This window comes from Petaurus breviceps, unplaced genomic scaffold (assembly GCF_028583685.1).
Source record: "Petaurus breviceps papuanus isolate PSGF00001 unplaced genomic scaffold, PetGlider_PUasm1.0 90686, whole genome shotgun sequence".
Taxonomy (NCBI): Eukaryota; Metazoa; Chordata; class Mammalia; order Diprotodontia; family Petauridae; genus Petaurus; species Petaurus breviceps.
The window spans coordinates 4787168-4808825 of NW_027187309.1; positions in this window are offsets into that span (position 1 = coordinate 4787168).

The window sequence follows — 21658 nt, forward strand, 5'->3', positions numbered from 1 at the left end:
TGAATGATTATTGTCTAACCTGTTTCACGAAAGCCTTTGGTTTACAAAAGTATGTCAGTTAATGGATATATAAATATTTTTATTAAATTACTCCCGATGAAGAAAACTCTGCATAAAAGCTTATAATGCATTTTTTATCTTCTTTACAGGAGACAGAGAGGCGGGGGGGGAGGGGAGAGAAAAAGAGAGGGAAAGAGAACCTACATCAAAAAGTAAGGGATTCAATTATGAAACCAGTTGTATTGACATATCCAGATTTGCAAATCTCAAAAGAAAGTGGCATTTTCCCTACTTTTTTTCATTATGTGTGCAAGCTGTATGAATCATGGGAATCAGATGTCAATCTAGCTTAGTAGGTCACTAAAAATTCCTTTTCTGTAGTTAAATACATACACAGATAATTTGTACATGGATAAATATGTACATAAAATAATTTCAGAAAAGAATGAGCACCAACATCTGTGGGAGTGGAGGAAATGAAAAGGAATTCAGGCAAAGTTTTCTATAGAATGTGGCATCTGAACTGAGAATTTTAAGAGGAAGAACCTAGAAGGACACATACCATATACCTGCAAATGCACAGAAGCCAGGGGTGGTGAATACATTTTAAGGAGCAGTAAGTTAGTGTGAAGGAAGAACACGTGAAGGAGAGTAACATGAAATAAGTCTAGAAAAGTTTGTGCAAACCAGATTATAGAAAGATTTAAATTTCAGGTTGAAGATTCTATATTTTGTCTTAAAAGCAGAGTCAATATTTAGGGTGGGAGCAGCTGGGTGGCAAAGTGGGTAGGAAGACTCATCTTCCTGAGTGGGTAGAGCCCTGGGCCTCAAGTTAGGGAGACTCATCTTCCCAAATTGAGTTTGGCCTCAGACCTTATCATCTCAGCTGTGTGACACTAGGTAAGTCACTTATCCCTGTTTGCCTCAGTTCCACACTTATAAAATGAGACACAGACCTAGATGAGAAGGAACCAGAGGTGAGTACAGGCCTAGTGAGGTCAGGTGAGTACAGAAGCAGTGGAGAAGGGATGCCACCAGCTATGGCAATTACAGGAGGGCAGAGTTCTTGGTTTCAGTTGTTGGCCAGAGAAGAGAACTGAAGGAGGACCTGAGGCCAGAGGCACCATCCCCAATATCCCAGGACTACAGGTGATTACAACAATAAGTTTCTCTAAATTTAAAAAAAAAATGAGCAGGCAAGGAAGAAAGAACCCAATCATAGAAAGTTACTAGAAAAGAGAAAAATAGATTTCATCTTTAGAGGAGGATGCTGAAGCAAAAAAAAAAGAAAAGAAAGAAAAGAAAGCCTATCTGACCACAAAGAGTCATGTTAAATGGTTATCTGTCCCAAAGGAACTGATAAACTTAAAAAAGACTTTAAACATCAAATGATAATGATTGAGGGAACTTTTAAAATAAGAACAATGCAAGAAAAACAAGAAGATTACGAAAATAAATTTAGCCAACTAGAAAAGGAGATTCAGAATCTTAAGGAAGAAAATGACTCCTTGAAAATTAGAATTAGAATTTCAGGGGCCAAGATGGTGGAATAGAAGCAGTAGCTTTTCTAAGCTCCTCCATGAATCCCATCACTAAACTTTAAAAAGTGAATCTGAACAGATTTTAAAATGATATAATCTACTGGGAGACAGAGTGTGGCAGAGTTGAGCAGGAGGAGCATCGCTGCACCAGAGAGGACTAGAGCAGAGTACAGCAGAGTGAGAAGGAGCCCCAGGGAGCAAACTCACTCACCCCAAGGGCGATTTGCAGAGTCTCCTCACAGGATGGAGGATTCATCAGAGCTGGGTAAGAGAAAGCTCAGGGCCCCAAGCAGAGACAGAAGCTTCTCCTGGGACTATCTGGAAGGTCAAAAGTCACCTACCTGATTTTCCAGAAGCCAAGATGGCAAAGTAAACTCTAGTTGCTCCAATTCCCACTCCCTGCCCCAGAAAAACCAGAAATAAATGTCCCACCCAGAGTAAAATCCTGAAATAGCCTCAGGCTGAGGAGTCTCTGAGAAAGAGTGTAACTGAGGCAGTAAGGAGTCTGAAGTGAAGGGTGGGAGGAGTCCCAACAAGCCCTACCTCAGCTGAATAACAAGAGCTCTCAAAGCCCAGGGTGGTGGAGCCAGCACACTCTAACAACAAAAGTCCAGGCAGACCTTAGCACCACCAGGAGAATCTGAAGACACCAGCACTGCCAGCTGCCAGCTGCTGAGCCTGTCTGAGCTGTAGAGGCATAGAGGCAGAAATCTGAAGTGGCCAAACCACCCCGCCACCACAGGTTACTCTGTGAACCTCAGGGTAACTCAGGGGAAACAATGAGAATCCTGGCCTTGGCCTCCATTTAGGCACCCACAGGCTACAGCACACAAAGTCAACAACCAAGCCCTTAGCTCCCAGACTGAGAAATTAGGAGATAGGAAATCACAATGAGAAAGAAGGAAGTTGAGAAAAAGGGAAAGGCAAGAAAATCGATCTAAGCTTATTATAGCAAGCAAAAACAACCAAATACAGAAGACAACATGGAATCTACACTCACACCTGAGACCACAAAAGGAAATATGAACTGGTCTCAAGCTCAAAAAGCATACTTGAAGGAGTTTAAGAAAGATTTTAAAAGCCAAATTAGAGAGGTAGAACATAAATTTAAATCTATAGTTACCAAACTAGAAAAAAATCTCACTGAAAAAAACTAATACTTAAAAAGTAAAAATTGTGAATTGGGACAGGAGGTTCAAAATCTAACTGGAGAAAATAATTCACTGAAAATTAGAATCAGTAAAATTGATACTCAAAACTCTATGATGCACCAAGAGTCAATCAAGCAAAACATGAAAATTGAAAAATTAGAAGAAGGTGTAACTATCTCACTGGAAAAACAACTGATCCAGAGAACAGATCCAGCATAGGTAACCTAAGAATTATTGATCTACCAGAAATCCATGATGAAAAAAGCAGCCTGGACAACATCCTCCAAGAGATTGTCAAAGAAAACTCCTGAAGTACTAGAATCAGAAGGTAAAATAGTTATTGAAAGAATTCACTGGACTCCTCCTGAAAGAGATCCCAAATTGAAAACCTCAAGAAATATAGGAGTAAAATTCCGGAATTACAAGGTTAAGGAGAAAATACTGAAAACAGTCAAAAAGAAATAATTCAAATATAGTGGAACTACAGTCAGGATTACACAGGACCTAGCAGCTTCTACATTAAAAGATCAAAGAGATTGAAATTTGATATTTTGTAAGGCAAAAGAGTTGGACTGCAACCAAGGATCAAACACCCAGCAAAACTGAGCATAATCTTTCAGGCAAGGAGATGGATATTTAATGAAATAAGGGACTTCCAAATTTTCTGATGGAAAAACCAGAGCTCAATGGAAAATTTGAACTTCAATTACAAGACTCAAGAAAGACATAAAAAGGTGTAAACAAGGAAAACACACACTCAAACACACACACACACTCATGCACACATGCACATAACTTGGGATGCAATAAGAGCAAACCATTTACATCCCTATATGAGAAGCTGATACCTTTTGATATTGAAATTTATGATTATCACGACCTTTAAAAGGGATATACATAGATAGAAGGTGTGGCTATAAATGAACGAATCTGCTGATAAAAAAAACCTTATTAAGGGATTTACAGAGACTGTAATGGGATAAAAAGAAAGGATGAGGCAGAAAAAGGTAAATTATGCCACATGAAGAGGAATAAAAACATTCTATAGTAGAGGGGAAGAAGTGAGGGAGATGAACATCATATGAACATTATTCTCATTGCTTCTAGTTCAAAGAGGGATCAACATAATCAGTTAAGTTTAAAAAATCTAACATGAAAAGACACAAAAAAATCATTAAAATAGAGGGAAAGGATGGAGGGAGAGGAGCACTGTATGAAATTTACTCTCATTAGTTTGGGGTCAAAGAGGGAATAACATACTCTGAAAAATATAAAAATCCATTGGTCCCTATAGGCGATAGGAGGGGCAAGAGGAGGATTAGAAGTGCGGGGGAAGGGGAGGTTTAGAAGGGAGGAAAATAGTAGTAAGGGGAAAGGGTAGGTAAAGAAGGGGGGATCACAGGGAGGGACTACTGAGGGAGGCAGTGGTCAAAAGTAAAACCCTTAAGGAGGGGAAGGGAGAAGGAAGAAGAAAAAACATAAACAGGGGAGGGAATAGGATGGAGGGAAAGACACAGTTAGTAATCATAACTGTGAATGTGAATGGGATGAACTCTCCCATAAAACAGAGGTGGATAGCAGAATGTATTAAGAACCATATACCTACAATATGTTGTCTACAAGAAACACATTTGAAACAAGGGAATATGGACAAGGTAAAGGAAAAATGGCTGGAGTAGAATATATTATGCTTCAGCTAAAGTGAAAAAACAGGGGTAGCAATCCTTATCTCAGATAAAGCAAAAGCAAAAATAGAACTAATTAAAAGAGATAAGGAAGGAAACTATATCCTGATAAAAGGAACCACCGAGAATGAAGCAATATTATTACTTAACACATATGTACTAAGTGGTACATCCAAATTCCTAGAAGAGAAAATAAGGGAATTGGAGGAAAAAAAATGGATAGCAAAACTATACTAGTGGGAGACCTCAATCTCCCCCTCTCTGAACTTGATAAATCTAACCCCAAAATAAACAAATAAATAAATAAACAAGAAAGAAGTTATGGAGGTGAAGAGAATTTTAGAGAGGCTAGGTATGATAGATCTAAGGAGAAAACTGAATGGAATAAAGGAATGTACCTTCTTCTCAGTGGTACATGGCACATACACAAAAATTGACCATGTGCTAGGACATAACCTCACAATTCAGTGCAGAAAGGCAGAAATATTAAATGTATCATTCTCAGATCATGATGCAATAAAAATCATATGCAATAAAAGGCCATGGAAAGATAGACTAAAAACTAATTGGAAACTAAACAATTTAATCTTAAAGAATGAGTGGGTGAAACAGAAATTATATAAACTGTCAGTAACCTCATTCAAGAGAATGACAATAATGAGATACCAAAACTTGTGGGATGCAACAAAGGTAGTTCTTATGGGAAGTTTTATATCCCTGAGTGCATACATGAATAAATTAGAGAAAATGGAGGTCAATGAATTGAGCATGCAATTGAAAAAGCTTGAAAAAGGAAAATTGAAACCCCCCAAATAAATACTGAATTTGAAATAATGAAAACTAAATACGAGATCAATAAAATTGAAATTAAGAGAACTATTGAATTAATAAATAAAACTAAGAGCTGGTTTTATGAAAAAAAAAACAATAAAATTGATAGTTGTTTAGTCAATATGAAAAAAAGAAAGAAAATCAAATTATGAGTATCAAAAACGAAAAGGCTGAATCTACCTCCAATGAAGAGGAAATTAAAACTATAATTAGGAATTATTTTGCCAAATTGTATGCACATAAATTTGATAATCTTAGTGAAATGTATGTATATTTACAAAAATTTAAATTGCCTAGATTAACTGAAGAGGAAGTAAATTATTTAAACAACCCCATCTCAGAAAAAGAAATAGAACAAGCCATCAGTGAACTCCCTAGGAAAAAATCTCCAGGGTCACATGGATTTACTAGCAAATTCCATCAAAAATTTAAAGAACATTTATTCCAATACTCTACAAACTATTTGGGGAAATTAGTGAAGAAGGAGTCCTACCAAATTCCTTTTATCACACAAATATGGTACTGATACCTAAATCAGGAAGAGATAAAATGGAGAATGAAAATTATAGACCAATTTCCCTCATGAATACAGATGCAAACATTTTAAATAAAATATTAGCAAAAAGACTACAGCAACTTATCACAAGAATAATACATTTTGATCAGGTAGGATTTATTCCAGGAATGCAAGCATGGTTTAATATTAGGAAAACCAGCAGTATAATTGATCATATCAATAATAAAACTAGCAGAAACCACACAATTATCTCAATAGATGCAGAAAAAGCTTTTGACAAAATTCAACATCCATTCCTATTAAAAACATGAGAAAGTATAGAAATAAATGAAGTATTCCTTAAAATAATAGGTAGCACCTAGTTAAAGCCATCAGCAAGTATTATATGTAATGGGGATAAGCTAGAAGCATTTCCAATAACATCAGGGGAGAAACAAGGGTGTCCACTATCACCCCTGTTATTCAATCTGGTACTAGAAATGTTAGCAGTAGCAATTAGAGAAGAAAAAGAAATCAAAGGAAAATTAGAATTAGGTAAGGGAAAGGCAGAGAATTTATAAGAGACTAAGAAATAATAAAACAAAATAAAAGAATGAAAAAAAAACAGAAGAGAAATTGAAATATAAGAAAAAACAACTGATCTAGAGAATAGATCAAGAAGATAAAGCATAAGAATAATAAAAGAAAGAATCTTGATATGATAGTAAAAGAAATAATTGAAGAAAATTATTTTGAAATATTAGAATAAGATGGGAAAGTAGAAATAGAAAAAATACACCAATCACCACTTTAAAGTGATCCTATGACACAAGACACAGTAGTCAATGACTACAGTTATCCACTGTTTGATAAAACCAAAGACCCCAGCTTCTGGGATAAGAAATCACTATTTGACAAAAACTGTTGGGAAAACTAGAAAATAGTATGGCAGAAGCTGGGCATAGAACATCTGACACCACATATCAAAATAAAGTCCAAATGGATATTTGATTTAGATATAAAGACTGATACCATAAGCAAATTAGGGGAGCAAGGAATAGTTTGTCTGTCAGATTTATGTAGAATGGTGGCATTTATGACCAAACCAGAGATAGAGAACATTGTGTAATGCAAAATGGATAATTATGATTACATTAAATGGAAAAGTATTTGCACAAAGTCAATGCAATCAAGATTAAGAGAAAACTGGGAATGTTTACCACCAATATCTCTGATAAAGCCCTCATTTCTAAAATATATAGAGAACTGAGTCAAATTTATAAGAATACAAGTCATTCCCCAATTGATAAATGATCAAAGGAAATGAACAAGCTGTTTTCAGAGGAAGAAATTAAAGCTATTTATAGCCATATGAAAAAAAATACTCTAAATCACTACTGACTAGAGAAATGCAAATCAAAACAAGTCTGAAGTACTACATCATACCTGTTATATTGGCTAACATAACAAAACAGGAAAATGATAACTGTTGGAGAAGATGTGGGAAAATTGAAAAACTAATTCATTGGTGGAGTTGTAAACTTATCTAACCATTCTGGAGAGCAATTTGGAACTATGGCCAAAGGGCTATAAAAATGTGCATACCCTTTTATCCAGCAACACCCCATTCTAGGGCTATATACCAAAGAGATCATAAAAATGAGAAAAGATCATCATGTACAAAAATATTTATAGCAGCTTTTTTTTTGTGGTGGCCAAGAACTGGAAACTGAGGGGATACCCATCAATTGGGGAATGGTTGAACAATTTATACTATATGAATGTAATAGAATACTATTGTGCTATAAGAAATGAAGAGCAGGTGGACTTCAGAAAAACCTGGAAATACTTATGTAAAGTAATGCTGAGTAAAGTGAATCAGCAGAACATTGTACACAGTAACAGCCACAGTGTGTGATGACTGATTTTGATAGGCTTAACCCTTCTCAGCAATGCAAGGACCTAAAATAATTCCAAAAGACTCATGCTTGAAAATGCTATCCACATCCAGAGAAAGAACTATGGAGTCTGAATGCAGAGCAAAGCAGATTATTTTCTTTATGTGTTTTGTTTCTTTCTCCCCGATACTCTCCTTGGTTCTAATTCTTCTATACAACATGATTAATGTGAAAATATGTTTAATTGGAATGTGTATTTAGAGCCTATAGCAGATTGTTTGCTGTCTTGGAGAAGGGTTGGAGAGGGGAGGGGGAGAAAATGTAAAATTTATAGAAGTGAAATGCTGAAAACTAAAAATAAATAAATAAACTTTTAAAAAAGAGAAATCCTATGAGGAAAACCTACAGGAATATCATAGCTAAATTCTGAAATCCCTAGCTCAAGGAGAACATATCATGAGAAACAAGAAAAAAATGACAGTCACAGTTAGAATCATACAAATCCTAGCAGTGTTGAAACTAAGACCAAAGGTCTTGGAACACTATATATTGAAAAGCAAAAGAACTTGAATTTTAGCCAAAAATATCATACCAGCAAAGTTAAGAATAATACAAAACAACAACAAGAGACATTTAATGAATTGCTAGACTTTCAGAATTTTATTGCAAAAAGACCTAAACTTAATTTAAAAAAATTTTTGACATACAATATCCAAGAGAAAAATAAGGCAAACAGCAAAGACCAATTACAAGGGACTCAATAAGGACATACTGTTTACTTTTTATACAAGAAAATGTAAACTATATGTCTAAGATTATAATTAGTAATTGGCTTGTTCAAAAGAAAAATTCAGGTAGAGTTGACTGTGATGTGATTCTAAAAAGTAATACCATCTAGGAAAAGGTAAAAAGAGTAATTATACAAATGAGGTGTGAGAGGAAGAACTGAGGCAGAGGAATTTTTTGGGGGAAGAGTATTGGTAGTTCTGAAACCTTAATTTTATCAGGAACAGGTTGAAGAGGTAACAATGCATATATACCTAGAACGGAAAAAAAAATTCTTTGAAATTCAGGAAGAACTAGAACTCTAAGGCAATAGAGAGTGGGGAGGGATTTTTAAAGGGAATGCTACTCACATCAGATCTGGGTTAAAGAGAGAACAACATATACATTTCGAAGGGAATAAAAGCCTTCTAAATTTATAAAGAAATAAGAGGGTGAGGGAATAAGATAAGGGTCTGGTGTATATATATAAGGGGATGACTAGATTAATGGGAACGTGTATGTTTGTGTGTGTGTGTGTAAGAAATCTATAAAAGTCTTCTAAATTCAAATAGAAACAAGAGGACAAGAGGAAGTGGGGGGGAGAGGATAAGGGAGGGATTCTAGGGTAGGGGGAAGTTAAGTGATTGAAGGATAAGATAGTGGGTAGAAGAAAAGTAGAGGAGTCAGGAAAGATAGGAAATAAGAGATATACACAAATAATGATCAGGTGTATAATTTATTAGGGAAAAAAAGCTGGGGTAGGCAACATGATCTCAGACAAAGTTAAAACTAAAATAGATTTAATCAAAAGGAAACTATGCTATATGTCAGCCACATTGATCAATATTGTCTCAGACTATTTAAAATAACTAGAGAGTATAAAGTTGGAGCGATGGTGTAGGAAATGATGAATTGGTGAATTTAGAAAACATTGGAAAGACTTAGACTTATGAAGGAAGATGCTAACCACTTTCAGAGAAATAGAGCACAAACAAGTATAGTATGGTTTTACAAAAATGCATATGAATGTGTATGTGTATGATTATAGATATCTATGTATATGTGTTTGTATGTCTCTCCATATATATTTGTGTAGAATATGAAGGTGTGTGTATGTATGTGTGTATCTGTGTTTAATTATAGCCTTCTTGAGGGGTTTGGAGAGGAACAGGGGAAAAAAAGAACAAAGTAAAAAGTGCACAGCAGAGAACAAAATAAATCTACAAGAAAGTAAAGAAAAGATGGACAACTCTTAAATCAATATGTGGTATTTGCTATATAGACTTTCTTGAAATGGAAAGTTATTGTTTTGTATTTTAAATCCTTTCATGTTCTGCTGTGTAACTAGCCATGTATTTTTTTTTCCTTTTCTTATTTTGTATTTAAGTTTTTGTGTTTAAGTTTGTTTCTTTTTTCTCTTCTTATTTTGTATTTAAGTTTAAAATTTTTTAAATGTCAATATATATGGAGGATGAATGGGAGAGGGAAGAGCTAGGAAACAGATAGCAAAAATGAAGGTTATTTCAATAATAAGAGGTGATAAGTATCTGAACAAGGGTAGCGAATGTAAGAGGGGAAGAGATGGCAGGGGAGAAAAAAAGCATAATCATTTTCTGATATCTTGATGGAGTGATTCTCTAATACCTGGTGACCTAAATGTAGAAATTCCCCAAGTGCTGTTGAAGGAGAAATAAAATATAACAAGCTATGCAAGGACATGGTAAAATAGATGATGTTATCCTCTGTTACAACTATTTGTTGTCTTTGGGTAAGAGATACCTGCAGTTTTGCCTAAATGAACTTCATTAACAGTTGTAAAATTATTTGGTTACCTCCTTCTGGTATCCTATCCTTGAACAGGAAATGTCTTCTCATTTTGATAACAAACCCTAGCCAGCTGCATGGAAATATTGCCCCAGAAATACCTTTTTCCTTTTGCTGATCTCCCATTTCTCAATTCATTCCTCTCTCTCCTATGAAATGCCATAATTATCTATCCTGTTGCCACCAAATGCTGCTGATTGATTTTGTACTCTAAGAGGGCCTGAAATATTAAAAACCTAAATCTGCACTCAAGGAAGTTTAAACTGTTACCAGCAATTTCCCTAGCGTGCTAATACATTTCTTTGCTGTGGCCTGTATTTGAACCACAGTTATCTGACTTTCTCTAGAAGGTTTCTCCCAAGAAGTCCCATTTCTCTTTGCGGAGAAAATGCCTCTCTGGAGTCATTCAGAGATGCACTCTGCCACCTACCTATTGCTGGAATACTAAACTCTGACTAGCTTGCTGTTTACATAGTCCCACTAGGGTTAGATTGATTCTCTTAAACCAATGACAAGATATTTCCTATGCATCATAATTTGCTTTTGTCCAATGACTCAAGCCCCTTTAATTGTTTTAAAATGATAGGAGACTCAGTCATTTCTTGACTGAGGCAATTACGTGGTAGAATGGTATTGAGCACTGTACTTTAAGATCAAATTCAAATATAACTTCAGCAATTTATTAGCTGTGTGTCCTTGGACAAATTATGTAAACTTTCTTAACCTATTTCCTCATTTTAAAATGGTGATAATATTAGTATCTGCTTCCCAGGGTGGTTATGAAGATAAAATAATAATAAAATAAAATAAATCAGATAATATATGCAAAGGGCTTTGCAGATGTTAAAGTACTATATAAATGTTAGCTATTGTCACAATTACTATGCCTGGTCTTTCTGTGATTATATTAATTGGGGTGGGGGTGGAAACCACCATTCTCATAGAAAGAGAGATAAATTACATGAATATATTCCAGATCCCAGATCTAAGCCCCACTACTAGAGGAGTCCCAAGCTCCTCTTTTACTAACAAACAGGACTCATTCACTTATTGGCACCAAATGAGGGAAAGAGAAGATAACTAATACAAAGCAAATGAAACCATTCCTAAAGGCCTTTGAAAATGATGAGAAATGCTTAGTTGCTACTTGAATAATGGGAGTTTTTCTTATCTTAATATTTATTTGGATATATACTATATTATGACATATTAATGATAAAGAAAACATAGATATCCTGGGCCATAATTTCAACTGACACTTTGTCAATTCCCTTATTTTATTGTATTTACCACCTATCCAATTAAGAAAATTCCTTTCTCATACAATGATAAGACATTTATGGAAATCATAAATTTGAGTGAAACGGCCACCCTTGAATTAGGATAGTTCTAAAATGTATTTAAGCCTTCTCATTCTTTCGTTCAGGAGTCAGATATGATCTGACTCCATACATGTATGTGTCTGGCTAGCTTTAAGGGAATAAACAATATGGATTTTATATATGTGTATATATATATATATATATATATATATATATATATATAGGGAGGAAGAACCTCCAGGAATGAAATCAGAGAGCTTTCAAATATTGAAGTAGCTACTTATTTGTATTTTTGTATTCTTTGTGTGAATATAGTGCAGCTAATTAACTGAGAGAGAACTAAATAGCAAAATGTTCCTGAAAACATGAGTAACCTTTTGGATATTTCTCCTCAACCTTTACAAATCAAAGTAAACTCACATTGCAATATAACTGATATAGTCATTATCATTATGAGTTTCTGAAAGCTCTCCAGATTGTGATTTTTGCTTCCCATAACAATAAACATTTATTAAGTGTATACTATGTGTCAGATATTGTACTAAGTTCTGAGATTACAGACATGAAAAAAGAAAGGCAGTTCTAGACCTCATCTAACACAAAAGGGAACTGAAAGGAGGCCCAGGGCACCAAGGAGAAAAATACAAATAATGGACCTGCAGGGACATGGTGGGAAAGTCAGTTAAAGCAGTCTCAAAGTAGAAAAGTCAGGTGAGAAATGGAATGTCTTAGCAGAGCTCTCTCTTTAACTGGAGGTTTGCACTTCATGATCCCACCCTCCAATCAGAGAGTCAGAGGGTAGGGTTGTCTTATCAAGGCTGATTTTATAGGATGGTGAGGTCATCCCAATAATGATTTTCCTGGCACATGGTGGAGAAATCAATCAGAGAAGTCTGAAGAGTCAATGGAATTGTCTAGGTTGCACTAAAGAGAATACTTTTACTCTTAGAAAGTAAAGTACTTGTAACATTTACTTGCACCTAATCAGTTGCATGAAAACAGTGCCAAATTTTCCTAAATATTTATTTGCTTTAAACATGGGGGGCACAGAATAAATTATTTCTTTTTTTTAGAAGAGATAAATTAAATGATGTTTATTAGTATTTCAAAGTGATTCTTTCCTTCTAAAGTAGTTACAAAAGTTTTTTTAAGTAATGAGTTTGCCTATTGTATTCAATATTTGATACACACAAAACATTTCTTAGAACTGAAGATTTAAAGCTGGGCAGAACTCAGAGATCTTTTAGTTCAATCCCCTTAACAGCACAGGGAAGGAGCAGATCCATGATTCTTCACCAGATCTTCTTTCTCAACTGTATCATGCTGTCTTCATCACTGAGTAATTTCATCTTCATGGCTTTAAAGCATGGGTTACCTCTTCCATTTTACCTGCTTGTGCTAGTTATTCATCTCTTTGCCATTCTTTTTTTTCTCTTTTTTTTCTTCATTAATTTGTTTGTTTACTTTTAGTTTACAAGATTCAGTTCTTGTTATGGGAATGGGAATTTAAGATCTTCCCTGGCCCTAGGCTATTTGATAGGCTTAAGTAACTCTGAGAACCTTCCTTGATTTCAAAATATATTCTGTCCCCTAGTAGGCTGAATGTGATCACATGGAGCCTGTGGTGGGAGGCTTGTTTTTCAGGAATGCCCACACCTTGGTGCTTTGTGATTGGGCAGTATGTCAAGAGGGTTGTGACATTCTCTAAGACAGGAGAAGGCTATATAACCCTGATGTGAGGTTTTGTTTTGGGTCACACTTTGAGAAGAGTTATGTAATTTGACCAGATGAGACTGGGCAGCCATTGAGCCCCCAGGCTTTGAAAACCCAGATGTTGGTGCTATCCTCTCTGGTAACTGACTAGGTATGGATGTAATGGTCAGACAGTTGGAAGCCTGTCTTCTGATCTATTTATCTGCTTGTGACTTCTGCTTGTAACTTGTTTGTATTCTCTGAAGTTTGGGGTGCTGACTTTTTTCTCTTGAACTTTTCTCTTGATTAAAGTAAGATTGTTAATCCTTTTTGAGTTGCTTTCCTTTAGAAAAGCAGATCGAATAATCTGTGTTGGTAGCCATCCTGGGGATTCTATGGTGCTTGCTGCTACAGTTCCACAATCCCTTGAGTTTCAAATTTTCTCTCCCACCTTCTTCAACACCCCCCCCCCAATGGCAGCATGCAATCAAGTATAAGATCTACAAATACTTTCACATTAGACATTTGTCAGGTTATAAAGAAGGAATGTAATGGATGGAATGAACAATGGGAAAGAGAAAAGAAATCCAAACAAGAAAAAGAAGTAGAGCTTCAATCTGAATTCAAATTCTGTTCTTTCTAGTTCTTTCTCTGAATGTAGACATCTCTCTCCATCATGAGTCTTTTGGAGCTGACTCATAAGCCTGCATTGCTGAGAAGAGTCCACTCTATCAAAGTTGGTCATTACACATATGTTGTGCCTGTAATTCTGTACAAATTTCTCCTGGTTCTGCTCTTCTCACTCAGCATCAGTTTGTATAAGCCTCACCAGGTAGATATGAAGTCCACCTGTTCCTCATTTCTTGTAGCACAATAGTATCCCATTACATTAATATACCACAACATGTTTAGCCATTCCCCAATTGATGGGCACCCACTTAATTTCCAATTCTTTGACACCCCAAAAAGAACTGCTATAAATATTTTTGTTCATATGGGTCTTCCTCCCACTTCTATGATCTCTTTGGGATACAATCCTAGAAGTAGTATAGCTGGGTCAAAAGGTATGAAATTATTTATAGCCCTTTGGGCATAGTTCCATATTGCTATCCAGAATGGTTGAATCAGTTCACAACAACACCAACAATGCATCAGTGTTCCAATTTGTCCAGATCCTCTCCAGCATTTGTCATTTTCCTGTTTTGTCATCTTAGCCAGTATGACTGGTGAAATGTTGTACCTCAGAGTTGTTTTGATTTGCATTTCTCTAATCAATAGTGATTTGGAGCATTTTTTCATATGCTTATAGATATCTTCAATTTCTTCCTCTGAAAACTGCCTGTTCATATACTTTGATCATTGATCAATTGGGGAATGACTTGTATTCTTACACATTTGACTCAATTCTCTATATATTTTAAAAATGAGACCTTTATTAGAGACATTGGTTGTAAAAATTCTTTCCCAATTTTTCACTTCCCTTTTAATCTTGGTTACATTGGCTTTTTTTGTAAGAAAGTTTTCAATTTAACGTAATCAAAATTATCCATTTTGCATTTTATAATGCTCTTTAATTCTTGTTTGGTCATAAAGTCTTTCCCTCTCCATAAATCTGACAGGTAAACTATTTCTTGCTTTCCCAGATTGCTTACAGTATCAGCCTTTATACGAAGATCATGCACCCATTTAGACTGGATTTTGGTATATGGTGTTAGATAATGGTCTATGCCCAGTTTGTGCCATACTATATTTCAGTTTTCCCAGCAGTTTTTGTCAAATGTGAGTTCTTATCCCCAAAACTGGGGTATTTGGGTTTATCAAACAGTAGATTACTATAGTCACTGATTGCTGAGTCTCTTGTACCCAATCTATTCCATTGATCCACTACTCTATTCCTCAGCCAGTACCAAGTAGTTTTGATGACTGCTGGTTTACAATACAGATTAAAATCTGGTATGGCTAGGCCATTTTCCCTACCATTTCTTTTCATTAATTCCCTTGATATTCTGGACATTCTGTTTTTCCAAATGAATTTTGTTACTATTTTTTCTAGCTTTAATAAAGTAATTTTTTGGTAGATTAATTGGTAGGGCACTAAATATGTAATTTAATTTAGGTAAAATTGTTATTCTTATTATATTAGTTCATCCCAGCCACAAGCAAATTATATTTTTCCAATTACTTAGATCTGACTTTATTTGTGTGAAAAGTGTTTTATAGTTGTGTTCATATAGGTCCTGTGTTTGTTTTGGCAGGCAGATTCCCAAAGATTTTATAATGTCTATGATAACTTTAAAATGGAATTTCTCTTTCTATCTCTTGCTGTTGGCTTTTGTTAAAAGTATATAGGAATGACAAGGTTTTATGTGGATTTATTTTATATCCTGCAACTTTGCAAATTTATTTATTTTCTCAGTAGTTTTTTACTTGATTCTCTAGGATTCTCTAAGTATGTCATCATATCATCTGTAAAGAGTGATAGCTTAATCTTCTCTTTGCCTAATTTGATTCCTTTGATTTCTTTTTCTTCTCTTATTGCTAGAGCTAATATTTCTAGTACCAAATTGAAAAAAAGAGGTAATAGTGGACACCCTTGTTTCACCCCTGATCTTACTAGAAAAGCTTCTAGCTTATCCTCATTACATATAATACTTGCTGATGATTTTATATAGATGCTACTTATTATTTTAAGGAATACTCCATTTATTCCTATACTTTCTAGTGTTTTTAATAGAAATGGATGTTGTATTTTGTCGGAAGCCTTTTCTTCATTTATTGAGATAATCATGTGGTTTCTTCTAGTTTTATTGTTGATATTATTAGTTATACTAATGGTTTTCCTAATATTAAACCATCCTTGCATTCCTGGAATAAATCCTACCTGATCGAAGTGTATTATTCTTGTGATAAGCTGCTGTAGTCTTCTTGCTAATATTTTATTTTAAATGTTTGCATCTATATTCATTAGGGAAATTGGTGTTTAAGTTCCTTTCTACATTTTATCTCTTCCTGATTTAGATATCAATACCATATTTGTGTCATAAAAAGAACTTGGTAAGGCTCCTTCTTCACTAATTTTCCCAAATAGTTTGTAGAGTATTAGAATCAATTATTCTTTAAATGTTTGATAGAATTTGCTAGTAATTCCAACTGGCCCTGGAGATTTTTTCCTAGGGGTTCAATAATGGCTTGCTCTATTTCTTTTACTGAGATGGGGTTAAAGTAATTTACTTCCTCTTCAGTTAATCTGGGCAATTTATATTTTTGTACATATTCATCCATTTCACTGACTGTCAAATTTATGTACATATAATTTTGCAAAATAATTTCTAATTACTGTTTTAATTTCCACTTTGTTGGAGGTAGATTCACCCATTTCATTTTTGATACTTGTAACTTGGTTTTCTTCTTTCTTTTTCTTATCATATTGACTAAGGGTCTATCAATTTTATTGGGAGCTCTTTTCCCATAAAATCAGCTCTTAGTTTTATTTATTAATTCAATAGTTTTCTTAAATTCAATTTTATTAATCTCTCCTTTGATTTTAATTATTACTAATTTATTATTTAATTTGGGGTTTTCAATTTGTTCTTTTTCTAGTTTTTTCAATTGCATGCCCAATTCATTGACCTCCATTTACTCTAATTTATTCATGTATGCACTCAGGGATATAAAACTTCCCCTAAGAACTATCTTCTCTTCATCCCTCAAGGTTTGGTATGTTGTCTCATTATTGTCATTCTCTTGATTGAAGTTACTGATTGTTTCTATAATTTCTTGTTTGACCCACTCATTCTTTAGGATTAAATTGTTTAGTTTCCAATTAGTTTTTAGTCTATCTTTCCATGGACTTTTATTGCATATGATTTTTATTGCATCATGATTTGAGAATGATACATTTAATATTTCTGCACTGAATCATGAGCTTTTTATGACCTAGTACATGGTCAATTTTTGTGTATGTGCCATGTACTGCTGAGAAGAAGGTACATTCCTTTATAACCCCTTTCCGTCTCTCTAATATTTTGCTCACCTCCTTAACTTTTTTTTTCTTATTTTGAGGTTAGATTTATCAGGTTCAGAGAGGGGGAGATTGAGGTCCCCCACTAGTATAGTTTTACTATCTATTTTTTCCTCCAATTCCCTTAACTTCTCCTCTAGGAATTTGGATGGTATACCACTTGGTGCATATATGTTAAGCAATGATATTGCTTCATTTTCAATGGTGCCTTTTAGCAAGATATAGTTTCCTCCCTTATCTCTTTTAGTTAGTTCTATTTTGATTTTGCTTTATCTGAGATAAGGATTGCCACCCCTGCTTTTTTTTTTTACTTTAGCTGAAGCATAGTATATTCTACTCCAGCTTTTTTTCCTTTACCCTGTCCATTTCCCCTTGTTTCAAATGTGTTTCTTGTAGAGGGCATGTTGTAGGTATATGGTTTTTAATCCATTCTGCTATCCACCTCTGCTTTATGGGAGAGTTCATTCCATTCAAATTCACAGTTATGGTTACTATCTGTGCCTTTCTCTTCATCTTATTCCCTCCCCTATGTTTTTCTGTTTCTTCCTTCTCCCATCCCTTCCTTAAGAGTTTTCCTTTTGGCCACTGTCTCCCTCAGTATTTCCTCCCTGTGACCCCCCCTCTTTACCCACCCTTTCCTCTTACTATCTCTTTCCCTTCCAACCACTCCCCCTCTTTTTATGTCCCCCTTACCCCTCCTACTGCTTGTAGGGCACAATGCATTTTTATACTTATCAGAGTATGTTATTCCCTCTTTGACCCCAAACCAATGAGAGTAAATTTCATACAGGGCTCTTCTCCCTCCCTCCTTTCCCTCTATTTTAATGATTTTTTAATGTCTTTTCATGTTAAAATCTTAAACTTAACTGATTATGTTGATCTCTCTTTGACCAGAACCAATGAGAGTAAAGTTCATATGATGTTCATCTCCTTCCCTCCTTCCACTCTGCTAAAGTATGCTTTTATGACTCTTTGTGTTGCATAATTTACCTTTTTCTGCCTCATCCTTTCCTTTTATCCCATTTAAGTCCATTTGAACCCCTTAATAAGGTAATTTTATCATCAGATTAGTTCATTTATAACCACACTCTCTATCTATAGATATTCCCTTTAAATGTTGTGATAATTATGTAAATTTCAATATTGACAGGTATCAGTTTCTCATATAGGGATGTAAACAGTTTGCTCTAATTGAATCCCAAGTTAAGTGTGTGTGTGTGTGTGTGTGTGTGTGTGCATGAGTGTGGGTGAGTGTGTGTGTTTGCATGTGTGTATGTGAATGTGAGTTTTCCTTGTTTACTTTTTTATGTCTTTTTTGAGTCTTATAATTGGAGATCAAATTTTCCATTGAGCTCTGGCTTTTCCATCAGGAAAGTCTGGAAGTCCCTTATTTCGTTAAATAGCCATCTCTTTGCCTGAGAGATTATACTCAGTTTTGTTGGGTAGTTGCTCCTTGGTTGCAGTCCTAGCTCTTTTGCCTTATGAAATATCAAATTCCAATCCCTCCAATATTTTAATGTAGAAGCTGCTAGGTTCTATATAATCCTGACTGTAGTTCCACTATATTTGAATTGCTTCTTTTTTGCTGCTTGCAGTATTTTCTCCTTGACCTTGTAATTCTGGAATTTGGCTACCATATTTCTTGGAGTTTTCAATTTGGGGTCTTTTTCAGTAGGACCCCAGTGAATTTTTAGATAACTATTTTACTCTCTGATTCTAGGACTTCAAGACAGTTTTCTTTGACAATCACTTGGAGGATGTTGTCCAGGCTGTTTTCTTCATCATAGCTTTCTGGTAGACCAATAATTCTTAGGTTATCTCTCTTGGATCTGTTCTCCAGATCAGTTGTTTTTCCGGTGAGATATTTTACACTTTCTTCTAATTTTTCAATCTTCATGTTTTGTTTGACTGACTCTTGATGAATCATGGAGTCCTTAGCCTTGATTTGATTGATTCTAATTTTTAGTGAATTATTTTCTTCTGTTAGTTTTTGAAGCTCCTTTTTAGGGAGGTATTTTCTTCAGTTAGATTTTGAACCTCCTGTCCCAGCTCACAAATTTTACTTTTTAGGGATTTGTTTTCTTCAGCGAGATTTTTTTTCCAATTTTGTCACTGTAGATTTAAATTTATCTTCTACCTGTCTAATTTGGCTTTTACAATCTTTCTTGAGCTCCTCCAAGAATGCTTTTTGTGCTTGAGACCAGTTCTTATTTCCTTCTGTGGTCTCAAGTGTGGATACAGAGTCCATGGTGTCTCTTGAAAGTGATTCTTCTCCTTCACAATAATAGGATTCAATTGTCTTTGGTCATCCGTTTGCAAGTTGCTTCTGGCCCATTGTGATTGCCTATTTCCTGACCTTTAAGGGGTATTTCTGGTTCTTGGGTACAGAGGGCTCTGACCCAGCTTCTCAAGCTGGGAGCTACCGGTAGGTGTCTGGTTGTTGACTTTGTGTGCTGTAGCCTCTGGGTGTCTTGACTGAGGCCAAGGCCAGGATTCTCAGTATTTCCCCTGAGTTACCCTGAGACTCACAGAGTAACCTGTGGTGGAGGGGTGGTCTGGCCTCTTCACATTTACACTTCTATGCCCCTGGGCTACAGCTCTGGCAGGCTCAGCAGCTGGCTGCTGGCAGTGCTGGTGTCTGCAGATTCCCCTGGTGGTGCTAAGGTCCACCTGGGCTTGTGTTGTTAGCACTTTCTGGCTCCACCACCCTGGGCTTTGGGAGCTCCTGATGATTAGCTGAGATGGGGTTTGTTGGGACCCCTCCAGCCTTCACTTCAGACTCCTTACTGCCTCAGTTATACCCTTTCTCAATGACTCCTAAACCCAAGGCTATTTCCACTATTTCAGGATTTTACTCTGGGTGGGACATTTATCTCTGGTTTTTCAGGGTCAGGGAGGAGGAATTGGAGCAGCTGGGTTTTACTTTGAAATTTTAGCTTCTGGAAATTCAAGTAGGTAATTTTTAAACTTCCAGACTGAGAGCTGAGAGCTCCAGGAGAAAGCTTGGGGACCTGAGCTTTCTCTTACCCTGCTCACAAGGATCCTCCATCCTGTAGTGAGAAGGCTGCAAATCACCCTTGGGGTGGGTGAGTCTGCTGGCTGGGTCTCCTGCTCTCTCAGCTGTAGTCTTCTCTTTTTTCTGTGCTGGTGCAGCCCCACATACTCTGTGCTCCCCCTGCCCAGACCTATGTGGGCACTTTCCTGGGCTTAGAATGTGCCATGTTCTGTTTCCCAATGGCTTCTGTCACTCTAAAATCCATTCAGATTCACTTTTTAAAGTTTAATGATGGAACTCATGGAAGAGCTTAGAAAAGTTACTGCTTCTGTTCTGCCATCTTGTCGCTGCCCCTGAACTATTTCTTAAGTATTAATTTGCGCTTAGAAGAAAAACTGATGACTTTTACTGGTAGATCAAATAAAATAAAGTCAATACCTTTCCTTTTTAGCTATGGAGAAAAAAAACTAAAGGCAGAGAGTATTTCTCATGATTAATCAATTTGTAACAACGAAATAATCATAATAATAATTGCTGTAAAAGCAAGGATCATATTACTTGGTGTAATGAATTTGTACCATATTTAAATATAAAGATTACAGGGGATTATGAACACAAAAAATATAATTTTATTTTTAAAAATTTTTTTTATTACTTTTTGAATTGAGATTTGTCTTCCTCTCTCCCAAACCCTGATTTGAGAAGGCTAACATTTGATGTAACTATGTATATGGAATCATACAATACTTTCTTTCATATATTGGCCTTTTCTCTGGAGGTGGATAAACATTTTTCTTAAGTTCTTTAAGTTAATTTGAATATTCATATTACTCAAATTAGCCTAGTCATTCACAGTTACTCCCCAAATAATATTGCTATTATTGTAGACAGCAGGCCTGCACAACCTGCAGCGCACCAAAGGATTTTGGGCACAAAAAATGTATATATAGATGTACATAAATACACACACACATATTTTTTCCATTCATGCACCCAGTGAGTCATCTTTCCTAATTTGACAGTAAAATTGTTTTTTCTCTAGGCATTAATCTTCCTAACTTTCTTGCCTTCTCTGCTTAACCCTGCATCCCTCTCTGAATTTACTACTTTGTTTGACTGATAGAATTGTTTTTTTTTTATTTTAAAGATGATGAAATCAGTTGAAGAAGCAAAAACTGCTTATTTGAACTGGCAAGTGGTATAGTGGAAAGATCAGCTTTCAGAATATGGCCAAGAGGTGGACCTATGATTCCACTGGGATAGGGAACTCCCAGGTAATGCAGCTTCTTCTACCAATGCCAGTTGACACCTTATTTGCAAATTACCATTTTGAAAAATTACCTAGAGCAGAGAAATTAAACACACAGCCCTCTGGGCTCAACCAGATCAAAATGTAAATAGTAAATAATTTTTTAAATACATATATAATGTACTTTA